The following is a 13,069-nucleotide window of genomic DNA, read 5'->3' as shown; positions in this document are numbered from 1 at the left end:
TTATAAACTACATACGCGGTTCAGTTTGATATGTCACCTTATGACCACTGCTGGAATTTTTTTTTTCTGATTATTAATACAATACAAGCTCAATGCAACTAGATTTGGGGAACTCAGGAAAAAATAAAAAATAAAATACAATTTGTCATAACTGAATGACCCGGAGATTACCACTAATATTCTCTTGGTATACAGAAGTCCCCTATTATTTGAGGTTTCGCTTTCCATGTTTCAGTTACCCATGGTCAAATGCAGACCAAAAATATTAAATGGAAAATTCCAGAAAAGAACAATTCATAAGATTTAACTTCTGAGTAGTGTAATGAAATCTTGCGCAGATCTGCTCCATCCTGCCCTGGATGTCAATCATCTCTTTGTCCTTCGTATCCCACCCCTTAGTCGCTTAGTATCAGATCAGCTGTCAGGTGTGGCAGTGCGTGTGTTCCAATAACCCTATTTTACCTAATGATGGCCCCAAAGCTCATGAGTAGTGACGCTGGCAATTCAGATATGCCAGAGCGAAGAGGTAAAGTGCTTCCTTTAAGTGAAAAGATTCTCTACTTAGTGAAGGAAAAAAACAAAAAACAAACCATGTGCTGAGGTTGCTAAAATCTACAGTAAGAATGATTCTTCTATCCGTGAAACTGTAAAGAAGGAAAAAGAAACTTGTGCTAGTTTTTTTTTTTTAATTTCTGTTAGTTTTGCTGTTAACTCCTCAAACTGAAAAACTTACAGCCATAGTGAGTGGTAACTGAGTTAAGATAGAAAAAGCATTAAATGTGTACAATGAGATATTTTGAGAAAGAGAGAGACCACATTACGTAACTTTTACTGTTATATTATTATAATTATTCTATTTTATTCTTAGCTATTATTAATCCCTTACTGTGCGTAATTTATAAATTAAACTTTACCACAGGTATGTACATACAGGAAAAACATGTTATAAACAGAATCCGGTACTATCCATGGTTTCAGGCATCCAATTTGGAGTCTTGGAGCATATCCCCCGTGGATGAGAGGGGACTACTGTATTTCTTTCCCAATGCGTTTTAAAAATAGGATCAAATTCTACTTGTTAATTTATAACAAGCTTTTAAAACTCAATATAGGTTAGGCACCTTTCCATGGCAATAAATGTTGAGCTTTTGAGTGGATGCATCATAATTTAACCAATTATGGGCATTTAAGTTGCAATTTTCAGCACATAATTAATTTTTAATCTAAGTTTTTATGTCTGTCATCATCCAAGAGTTTTACCTGATTCCTCAAAATCCAACAAACAACAGTGATACTTACTTGGTAATCAAGAAATAAGATTTTCTTTGCAGGTACATAGTCAAGTACTTCACGCAATGTTCCACTGGGTGCAAACTTGATACATGAAAATCTGGACTAACTGAATCAAATTCAGGATTGTTTCTTTAAACTTAAATAGTAAGTTTCACCTCTTTTACTCCCAAGTGCGCTTTCAAAAAGTATCAGCGCTTTCAAAAAGTATCAGCTTTTCAGAAGGTTGGGAGTGAAGGGTAGGAAAGGATGCCTCTGAAATGTCTAATGCTTTATTATAAGACTGGCTCATGTCTTTTGTGTAGAGGTGGGGCGGTGGCGGGGGGCAGGGGAGTACTAATGGAAACCACCGCTCTGATCACAGCTGTTACCAACTGACCAGCAATCAGGCAGGTGAGGGGGTTGGGACAAGAGGCAGAGCTCCAGGTGCCCAGGAATCAGAAGTGGGTAGGCTGGAAGGATTCTAGCCGTTGAAGCCCCCACATGCCAGAACTTGAAAAAGGGAACCTCAACTGATTACTCTCCAACAAAACAGAACAGCAGCCAGGGCTGCTTCATGCCAGATCAGCCTGTCTGTCTCCAAGCCAGCAAATACACAAAGATCCATTCCACCCTCAAATCTGACATTCCGCTTGGTTACAATCCAGCGATTTCCAAAAAGATTATTGTCTGTTTCTTTTCAGCTTAGCAACCTGCTCTCTTAAATAGCTTCTTTATCTGGTGGGGCAATTACAATCTGTGACTAACAGCTGCGGTTCATAAACATGAGTTTCACTGTTTGGGTCAGTAGTTTTTAGTCTTTTCTGAATGGCAACTCCCCCAGCTGATCTTGGCATTGAGAGAGGAACCTTCCTTCAGCACTCTGGTTGGTCAGTTTACTGATGGAGGGTTCTATTCTCCCATTACAAAAGAGGTGACATTTTTATTTAAGTTGCAAGTCCTCGCATCTAATACCAAACGTATTTCTGGGTGTCAGTTTTACTACTGATTTTAACTTTCCCCATTGAGTTTTTCTTTGTATTCCAAATGGTCTTCAATAGGCTTTCTTTCATATTTAGGAAAAAATGTGTTTTCAAAAAAGTAATTCATAGCTATAAAAATTTTAGGAGAAAATCTGCAGGATCTAGGGCTTGATGAAGAGTTCTTAGACCAAAAGCACAATCCATAAAAGAAAAAAAATCTATAAATTAGACTTAATCAAAATTAAAAGCTTTTTGTCTGTGAAAGATGTTAAGAGGATGAAAAGACACGCTGTAAACTATAAGAAAATATTATTTGCAGTGACTGCACATCTATGTCTCAGGATAGGAAGCCCATTTATTGAGCCCTTATGATGTGCCAGGCCCTAGACTAAACCTTTACATTTATCATCCCACTTCAGTCTCACAGCATTTCTATCAGGCAGGGGCTGTTATTATTTCCACGTTAAAATTCAGAGGCAGAGGCACAAAGAGTTTTAGGGTCCAGTCCAAGATCATATCACCACTGACGGGGCAGGGCCAGGATTCAGCACAGACCTGTTCATCCAAGTGAACTAAGAGCATGGACTCTGGAGCCAAATTCCTGGATTCAAATCCTGGCTCCCTCCTTGTTAGCTATTTGATTTTGCCTCTATTTCCCCATCTGCAAAATGGGGTTAATAATAAAACCTGCCTCATAAGGTTGTTGTAAAAATTAAATACGTGAATCTGTGCACGGCCCAAGAGGCATGTGCCTGTCACATAGCAAGGGTCATGTGGCTGATCACTAATGTTATGGTGGTGTTATTATTCTACCCTTAAAAATAGGATGGTGAAGCAGGAAAAAAGCAAATGACCCAAAGAGCCACCACTTCATGTTGCCTCAAGAGAGTTCTCCTGGCCATGCTGCCTCCAGGTGGATGCTCCCAGCCCCAGGGCTTTCAGCGAAGTGAAACCAGCCATTTCCAAAGCCAAACTCTTCAGGTGTATGTAATATCAGGAAAGGGGTGGGGGTGGGAGAGGATAATTCTTTCCTATAAAAGCTAGCAATGGATTTCCTTTGAAGAGCCTTGCCTTTTATGAGTATTTGCTTAGGAGTATCCAGTGTATTTGTGTGTCTCTGTTGCCACAACACAACATGGACTGTCAGCATCCTCTTTACGACAGGAAATATGGTCATGAATGTCTTTAACTCTAATCAGATCAGAGAACCAATTCAGAAAATTCATCTTTAAGATTCTCTCCTTCTAGAACCACTCTAGATACCTAACATTACCAAAAGATAACATGAGGCGTTACCTGCCTAACAGTGACTGGTTACAAAAGTGAACAGTCCTGGAGTTGAGCCTTTCTTAACTCCTCCACAGTGGTCATGATTATCACACAAGTGATGGCTTCAGTAAGGGCCAGAGAATTTCATTTTCAACCCTGATCAACAGCCCAATGAAAGACTTCTTTTTGAGAGGCCCTGAGGTTGCCTTTTGAGATGGGAGCTGAGGGATGATGGACCAGGCTTAGTGCCCTGGGTGGGCCTCACAGAGATCAGGGGGCTACAAATAGAGAACTTTCCGGGCACAGGAGTAAGAACGCTAGCATAGGACCCTGTGCCAGGTTTATAGCTTGGAGTTCCTGATGCAAACTTTAGGTTATCATGGCCTTCAGCAAGGACAGGGTTTACAGCTGATCTAGTTTAAAAGGAAAGAGACCTTTTACTAGAATCCCTGAGTACAAAGAACACCTGATTTGGGGGGAAAAAAAAAACCACCCCAGGACTGGCGTCCAAGAAGAATCCCCTTAGAGTCCCCAGGATTTTGTTTTCATCTCCATAAAGAATCATAAGTCTTCAGGATTATGGAAACTTATCTTAATACGATTTTATCAGCATCCTTTATCCTGCATGCTGGTGGAAGGCACTATCGTCCACGCCACAGTCACCTCATTGAACTCTTCACTTTATGATGAAGAAACTGAAGCCGAGAGTCACACAGCAAGATAATAATAAAGGCCTGGAACCCAAGACTGCTGTCCAGTTCTCTGCCCTCTGAGCCACCGTGCCAAAACAACAATTTAAAAGATGATTTCCTAAACAGATCACTCCTTCTCTCTTTTACAAGGCCACTGGGTTACTTCCCTGCAGATAATTCCACCTGTAAGCCAATTCAGAGCCCTCTGAAGCATGGCTCATCATGGACTAGAGCTTCTGCTGGGATGGGAAGAGAGGATTCAGCATTTTTTGGGGGGTGGAGGGTACTGAACTCACTGAAAGATTTAGCAGAGCAATCCTGCTGATTCAGAATGGCTAGAGAACAGTCTTTCTGATTATCTAGTGGTTTTTCTTTATTTGTTGAATGACTGAATATAGGGAGCACTGAAATACAATACCAGCAATTCTACTGAATTTAATTCAGTCTTTCTCCCCATAGTATGTCAAGGCTATCATCATGAATATGGATTACCACTTTGGAGAATTCAGCTAATGGAGAACAGAGGTTGGCCATCTTTCCTTTGGTGTATTTTTGGTAATTTGCTGCCCTTGCTGTAGGAGGTGAGGGTGACCAAGCTGGCTCTTCTCTCTCTCTCCTTTAAAAGTAAATCCCTCTTATCAGTTTGCTTATCTTTCACTTATCCCTTTCTTACAAAAATATCTTGACATATCCATACACATACCCAAGTCTAGTTTTCTGATCTCTGGTTGACTGGAACATAGTTACCCAATCAGTAGGACCCATCACACAAAGGATTAGGTCTTAAACTTTTCCCTTGAATTCTCGTTTAACATGACTGAAGACATGGGTCACTGAATCTTTTTGCTTCATTTAGGAACATGAATGCTGAAGCCAAGAGGCAGAAGCCAGCCAACTGACACAGCTGGCAACTAGACACAGAACAACTTAGTGGCACGTTCAAGAAAAATGAGGTCAATTTAAAAAAAAAATTTAATTCAATGTCCAATACATTTTTTTGAGCAGGCAACGCATTAAAATGCAAAGAACAGTAAGCGGAGAAACATGTCAGGTAAATTACATAGCAGAGGCTATTAGTGAAATCATTTTTTGACTTACTGCTTTTCAGCTCAAGCTGAATATTTTTAAATTTTTAAGTTATTTTTAAAGTCATAAATCAAGATTTATCTACATTCAGGTAGGTTCTGCCGGCTTATGTCCAAAAGGCTTGGTCCTCTGGGAAAAAAAGTATTCCTTGCTCTTTCTTCAAGTACTTGTCAACACCTTTTAGTTGTCAGGAATTATTCTAGGTGTTGAGGCTATGAAAGACTAAGACACAGCTCCTCTCCTGTGGGGTCTGACATGGAGACTAAAAAATGCTCAAACATTTTCTCACCCTCACCATCATTTTCCTTCTTACAGTGCCACCAATCGGAGCTTTATAGATAATCGTATGGTTTCTGTCTAGGGTTTTTGCACACTTGATAGTGATCCTTAATTCAATTCACCTGACCTCTCAAAAATCCTCTGTGCTTTCTTTGTTCCTTTCTTTAAGTTGTTTTTTCCCTGGGTTCTTTCTTTGGTGCTAGCTGTCGCTCTGACACAATGAGGAGCTAAACCAACAAGGATCTGCTCACCCCAGATTCCCTACATAGGGCTGACTGGTAAGGGTTTTATTATGTACTGTCTTTCCCAAATTTGCTCTAGCCCATTTATCCCTAGACTGTTTTCTTTAACATTAATAAACCATCATTATTATTTGCTGATGCATTACTGGTCATAGTTAAGGAAAAAACCACAGCAGTTACCTGTATCACCATCTATAGAAATATGGTTAAATAAACTATGGTATATCCATACAATGGAACCCTCTCCATGGTTTAAAAAGGGTGAGAGGTCTCTAAAAAACTTGAACTCATAAAAGCAGAGATTACAATGGTGGTTGCCAGAGGAAATGGAAAGATATTCATCAAAGGGTACAAAGGTTCAGTTATACAGGATAAATAAGTTCTAGAGAGCTAATGTACAGTATAGTGACTATAGCTAATAATACTATATTGTATTCTTGGAATTTGCTAAGAGAGAGCTTTTCACCACATACAGAAATATGGTAACTATATGTAAGGTAACAGATATGTTAACTAGCTTGATTATGGTAATCAATTCACAGTGTATATATCTACATGTATATACACACCAAATTATTACGAGAGCACCTCAAATATACACAGTTCTTTTTTGTCAAGTATATCACAGTAAAGCTGGGGAAGGGAATGAGAGATTTGTACGAGCAAGTATCAATGATACATTGTAAAGTCAAAAAAAAAAGACAAGTTACAAAACAATACGTTGTGAGACCCCACTTAAAAATACATACGTGAATCTGTGTAACATGCATCTGAATACACACACACATAGTACTTAATGGAAAAAGTTTTAGGAGACACACAAGAGTATGCGCCTGGGAGCTAGAGAGTCTAGTGAGTGCGTTACGGAAGGAGCTGTAACGGACAAAGACGGACTGTCGCTTTCTAATTCTACATCTCTATTGATTATTTTGACAATGAATAGATGGACTTTTGTATTAACAATAAATAAATAGAAAGGAGAAACGTATTATTTTCCTAGATATTTTCAAACTATACATTCTTCTAGAATTGTATAGCTGTTGAGTTTTCATCCCCTTTGACGATACATTTATCTCCTTTTTTATAGCATCAGGGAATAAAGGCCCCAGACTGACAAGTGTGTGCCCTTGCTTCCCTATCTGCCACTTCTGCAGGTTCCCCAGCCCCTAGGATCATGAGCTCTTCACAATTACTTGCAGCTCCCAAGTGCCACCTGCCAGCTCTGTAACCATTCTGCACTTGTCTTTTGCAAGCAATGTCATTTCATAGCTTCAGTGTGCATCTCCTGCAGCTCTGGAGCATTCCTAGGGTAGATAGGGTTTTGCAGTATTTCATTGGGCTCAGAGGAGTGAACAGTCCACCCTCTCTATCTGTGGGTGTGAAACCTCTGGATACCTCGGGCCCACTGTGTTTGTTGTCCTACACCATTTTATACAAGGGAGTTAAGCATCCACAGATTTTGGTATCTGCAGGGGCTCCTGGAACCAATTCCCTGCTGATAACAGAGGGAGGACTGTATTTCATTCAGGCTTATCATGTTCCTGGAAATCTTGGTCACATCATAGACTTGGCCTTGCAAAATCTACCCACCAGTCCCTGAAAGCAAGCCAAAGAGGTATTACTCTCATCTCACAAGCCAGGAAACTGAGGCATCAAATATTGACTAGGGCTGCCTAGGCACATGACAGGTTAAAGGTGATGGGGTGTTGTGGGAAAAGTATTGGGATTAAAACCTGGAATCTGATTCAAGTTCTTGCCATATTATATTTTCTTTAAGCAAAATTTGAGCTCCCTGAGCCCCGGTTTCCTTGTCAGTAAAATAAGAATTATAATACCTGGCTCCCAGAGTAGTGCTGTTACCTGAGAGTATATACAGTATTTTGCATTTTGCGTATATATATGGTAGGAGGGCCAACAACCAGGAAATTAGATCTGAATAGTCATACCTTCGTGGCTGCATATCCAACTAGATTTTTGTTTAACTTTTTTTTGTCCAAAATTAAAATTTTAAAATTTCTTCAAAGCATCTTAGAAGCCAGTAGTCTTGTTTTTCAAATTCAAGTTTTTTTTTTCCTGTACCCTAAATATTTCTCCAAATGGGTTTTAAAAGGGCCCAAAGTATCAGTTCCAGGAAGAAGGCAACAACAGGCTACCAGAATGCCATGCCAAATTGCATAGCACTCTGAAAGCAGATTAAAGTTGTTTCAAATGCATCAAAGAGAAGGAAAAATCTAATCCCCCAAGGCTTCCTTTAAATCCATATTCCTTAATTTCAGAAAATTTCCCAAGTCTTTTAAAAAGGCCCAAATATCATTTTACAGTTTGGAAGTAGTAATGTAGAAAATTTTCCAATTTTTTTAGAATGATTTTTTCCCCCTAAAAAGGGCTCAGTAAAACTGGGTCTCCCTCATCAAGGAGCTGGCCCGCATGGAAGACAACCTGCCTGTCTTAGGCGGAGTGGGCGCAGCCACTCCAGGGCCCTGACTGGAGTGTATGGCTAATGACTACCTGGAGAATTCCTTAAAGAAGCAGAGTCAGGCGTTTTCCCTGTTATTTCTGGGCGAGATTCGCTTGTCTGTCAGTCTGTGGAAGAACGCCCAGTCCCTTCACTCTGTAACATTGAAGGAAAGAAAGTTTCCAAATGAGAAGAAAAACAAGAGCAGTTACAGTGGAGGCAAGTGGGACCATTTTCATTGCTTCAGGAAAACTGCTCTTCTGAAGCTGTCTTCACCTGCCCAGAGAGCCAAACTGTTTTCCTGAAACACTTTCCCTAATGCTTCCTTGCTGACCTATGAAAAGTCGTAAGAGCCCCAGCTGCAACAATGAATATTTGTTGAGATTAACCACATACCAAGCACTGTGCCAAAGGCCCCTACTGCTGTATTTCATTAAATCTGCTCAGTAGCCTTGAAGCAGACACTATTATTAGCCCCATTACACAGATGAGAAAGTTGAGGTCTAAAGCGCTAATTAAGCCATCAAATGATTTTGCAGCTACTTAAGTGGTTGATCAGGGACACAAACCCAGATCTTTCTGACTCCAAAGTCCAGCTTTAACTGGAATAACATGCTGCCTAAATACAGTCCCATGGCAGTTCAGGGAAGGGCTCTTGCTGAACACGCCTGTTCTACCTACACTCTGGAATTTTATTTTAATTAGCAGTAGCTGCCTGGGTCCCAGCTAAGTGTGCTAAGTGGTTTACATGCCCGCTCTCAATGCTTCCCAGCAGATTTCAGTGGTCTAAACTACCCTGGAAATGATTTCTGCCACTTCTATCAGACTCTTTTCTTTTCTCCTTTCTTTCTCCCTCTCTCTCCAGCTTAGAGACGTTGAGTGCTTTTGATTGCATTTTTAACTTGCCCTCACCCTGGCTTAAAATGCAGACTGTGTGCTGAAGAGATAGGTGCATCTTTCCTGGTGTCTCCGCTTTAGTTTGAGGGCATTTGGTTACAAGTGCCATCTCTGCTCTCCGACTTCGGGACACCTCCCCATGGATAGGGCCAGAACAATGACCTCAGACCACAGCTCGGATGCTGATTACAAGTAATCCAGCTCCAGGGGTGATAGAGTGACCTTTCTTTAAAAAGGAGATAAAAATAGCTAAGAAACAACACTTTCCTTAGTTCTCTGAAAGGTTGGCATCCTTCCAGGATAGACTTATGTACTTTTTGTACTTGGAGGAAAAAAAGAGATGGGATTTGATCCAAGAATGGTCCTACAAACGAGAGAAATATGGAGCAAGCAGCTGGAGCAGAGCGGCCAAGTGGTACCACCAGCTGCAGGCCCATTAATTAACATCCCTGGTATGTAGCAGCTCCAGTGACCTTGATTCTTGTTGAATTCACAGAGATAATTTTTACAGAGTCTCTACTTTTCTCACCACGGTATATTTATCCAAGGAGTACCTTGCATATTTCCCCCCATCTCTCCGAGCAGTAAATTCATTCTAATTGCAAAGAGATATAGTAAAAAGCCTGATTGAATGCTTGGCAGTTTATAGAGATTTATTTCTGGAGCTTAAGGGGGGTTTTTAGAGTGTGTGACTTGAGGGGAACTGCGGAAAGGAGCCCAAGAGAAATTGTAGATTTAATGGATCTATAAAATGACCCTGCACTAGATAAATGCTTGTTCCAAAGAAGCTTAAACAGCCTGACCCAAACCAGGGTCTGTGACAGCCAGTCCGACACGAGGTGTCTGAAGCATTGCATATTTCTCTATGGGTTTTCATTTCCATATGAAATTTGTTATTCCCCAGACAAAGGTGAGAGAGAGGGGAAATCTGTTTTCCAGAGGGAAGAAGGCATATTTAACTACAAATTTCTAAGCACTAAAGGCTATGAAAAGAGGAAAAGTCAACCTCTAGCATCTGCCTTTAAAATCACTTTGCCTTTCCTCTAACTCTCTTGAAGCTGAATTCTGAATTTTAAGCCTAGGATCCTGGAAGGCAGATCAGGAGAGCCAGCCCTTTGTACCAGGATTTCTGCATAAGAACCAGCAGCCTTCCCAAGCCCGGTTATCCCAGGCGCTTCCAGCTCGTAAGGAGACAGAGGGGCACTATCGTCCAGCAGAGCCTTCTGCTTAGAATAGGCTTTGCATGCACACACTGCTGAACTTTTCCACGAAATCCTTCTAGGCTTTTGATCCCATGAGTGGCATTCATCTTTTTTGCAGCTGTTTTGCAAGTTTTGCTGGGGATGAATTTTAGGGCTTTCAACTGTTAAATCTGTTATATTGTAAATCTAATCACTACTAAAATGGAGATGTTTGTTCTGGGGGAAGAAGCAAAACACAGAAAAGAGTCCAAAGTAGACACTAGTGGGGAAGTAGGCTGGAGAGTGAATGTACTGGCTTCTTTGGCCAGAGGCTGAATGGCGATTGGGACAGCGTGTCTGGGGGTCCCCTGTGTCAGCTCTAATAATACAACAGCGCCAGTGATCTCACCAGCAAAAGTGAGTTTATTTGGTAACGGCCAGAGGAATTGCAATTCAGGATACCGAATTATGGCGGACCATAGGCAAATCCAAGGAACAAAGGAGGGAAACTAGCTCTTACAGGGAAAAGGAGAGTTGGGTGGGGCTATAATAACCAAGGAACCATTGGAGGAAGCTGGGAGTCCAAAGTAGGGAGGCTTCTCATTGGTTGAGCTGCTGGAGTCTCCAACTGGCCAGCTGTCCTTCAGGGAGCGAAGTTACCTTCCTCCTGCTGGATAGTGAAGTAGGCAGCACCTTGTGGGAGAGATGTAGCTGTAGTCTCTTCCTGTTTGGAGTAATTGAGGATGCATGGTGGGCATCAGAGCTCCTCCTGCAGGCCTGAACTGACTCTGACTTTAGCTGAGTTTTCTTTAATCCACATGGGTGTGTTTGCTTTTTTCAGGAATTGACATAAGGAGACCTTAGGGGAAAAAAATTAAGCCTTTTAATTGTGACGTTTAACACGCATATAGAAAAAGGCAGTTTAACGTGTTGTTTTAAAGTTAGTACCCAAGTCAAGAAGTATAATATTGCAAATTCTGCCCCCCAGCATCTCCTGAGCTCCTAGAGATAACCACTATTGGAGCTTCTATGGGAATCACTTCTACACTTTTTAAAATAAATATTTAGCAACTAAATGTGCATCTATATAGAATATAGTCTAATTTTATGTGTTTGAGCTTCATACATGGAATTAATGCCTGGTTCTTTTGTGTCTGGCTTCTTTTGCTCAATCTCATGTTTGTTAAGAGTCATCTAGGCTTTATGCAGTTGTGGTTCATACTTATTACAGCACATTTTTATCTACCCATGTACTGTTGATGAACATTCCAGCTATTTCTAGCTTGGGGATGTCGATAATGAAGCTGCTGGGGGAGCATTCTTGTGCATACACATAGGGAGCGTGTGAATTTGCTCAGCCTGCCTGGTTGATGTTGAACAACTTAATTTGAACACATCTTGAATCAAGTCCTAGGTTTAATTGCAAAATGAGCAAGCTTTGTCACTTGTTCCTTCAGTAAACACAAACCAAACTTCTATGGTGGTAATAGAAAATATGTGACACAGGCTGCCTCTCCTCCCTCCTGTGCTCAGGGAAGACATTACTAGTTCATAAGGGTATCCTTTCCTGTTAAGTCTGGGTGTGGCTTCAAACTGTTTGCAACACGGTCCTCAAGGCAGCCACTGCTAAGGATCAGAGATGGTGGGGGCATGATGGTTAATTTTCTGTGTCAGCTTGGTTAGGCCACAGTACCAGATATTTGGTCAAACATATTCAAGACGTTTCTCTGAAGGCATTATTTTATTTGAGATTAACAGTTAAATCAGTAGACTTTAGTAAAGTGAATAACCTTTCATAATGTGGATGGGTGTCCACTAATGAGTCGAAGACCTTAATAGAAAAAAGACTGAAAAGGAAGAGGGAATTCTGCCACCAGACTGCCTTTGAACTCAAACTGCACATCTTCCCTGGGTCTCCAGCCTATGACCTACTCCCCCTGCAGATTTTGGAATTGCCAGACTCCACAATCCTGTGAGCCAATTCCTTACCATCTCTATGTATAGACACACATCTTTTGGGCTCTCTCTGGATAACACTTGACTAATAACAGGTGGCATATTATTTGCATAGGACTGTCTGGCGACGCAAGAACAGAGAGCCTCTTAAGCTAATTTAAGGAAAGGAGATTTTCTGTTGATAGAGTGGAACCTCTTAGAATCAAATACCAGAAAATACTTTTAATATTCAGTACTATCTTCCTCAATACCAATCCATTATAATGCTTTTATAGCTGAGATATTTTCCAAAATAAAACTGCGGTGGGTGTGCATACAGTTTCTCCCCAGTTTCTGAGGGTCATCAGTTGCTGTCAGCCGATGAGATCCAGAGCAAAGAAGCTACTCTGTTCTTAACACACAGTACTGGGCTGCTTCCAGCCAGTGAGCTGAGTTGAGTGTGTTTTGCCGTGTATGTTGTTTATTCTGCTCTGGTTCCCTTTCTGCCATTGCTTTTGTGTCCTGGCAGTCAGTATGGCCCAGCCTGACTGACCAAAGGAGCATAGGTGATAATACTGGACCGACTGTAAATCAAAGGCAGAGTATCGTGCTGGATGTTAGAATATGGGTTTTCCAGAGGCTCTCGATCCTCCAAGGCTTTGGCTCTAGCAGAGGGTCTAGCTCAGCGGGCCAGCGGGGATCGATGGGAGTCTCTGATGTTGTGTAGGGCCTCATACAGGCCAGTGCAGCTCAGAAGGATTGACCAACAGGAGCCGGAAGA

General features: G+C 41.2%; 1 long non-coding RNA gene across 3 annotated transcripts in view; it reads left to right on the top strand.

The window, feature by feature from the left end:
- The window catches only part of LOC105106675 (uncharacterized), a 50,516-nt gene that overhangs the window by 24,512 nt on the left and 12,935 nt on the right, over positions 1–13,069 (top strand). The gene's annotated exons all lie outside the window — the stretch shown is intronic.

Source organism: Camelus dromedarius, chromosome 12 (genome assembly GCF_036321535.1).
Source record: "Camelus dromedarius isolate mCamDro1 chromosome 12, mCamDro1.pat, whole genome shotgun sequence".
Classification (NCBI taxonomy): domain Eukaryota; kingdom Metazoa; phylum Chordata; class Mammalia; order Artiodactyla; family Camelidae; genus Camelus; species Camelus dromedarius.
Note: the sequence above shows the minus strand (reverse complement) of the source record. Positions and strands in the feature narration are given on the sequence as shown.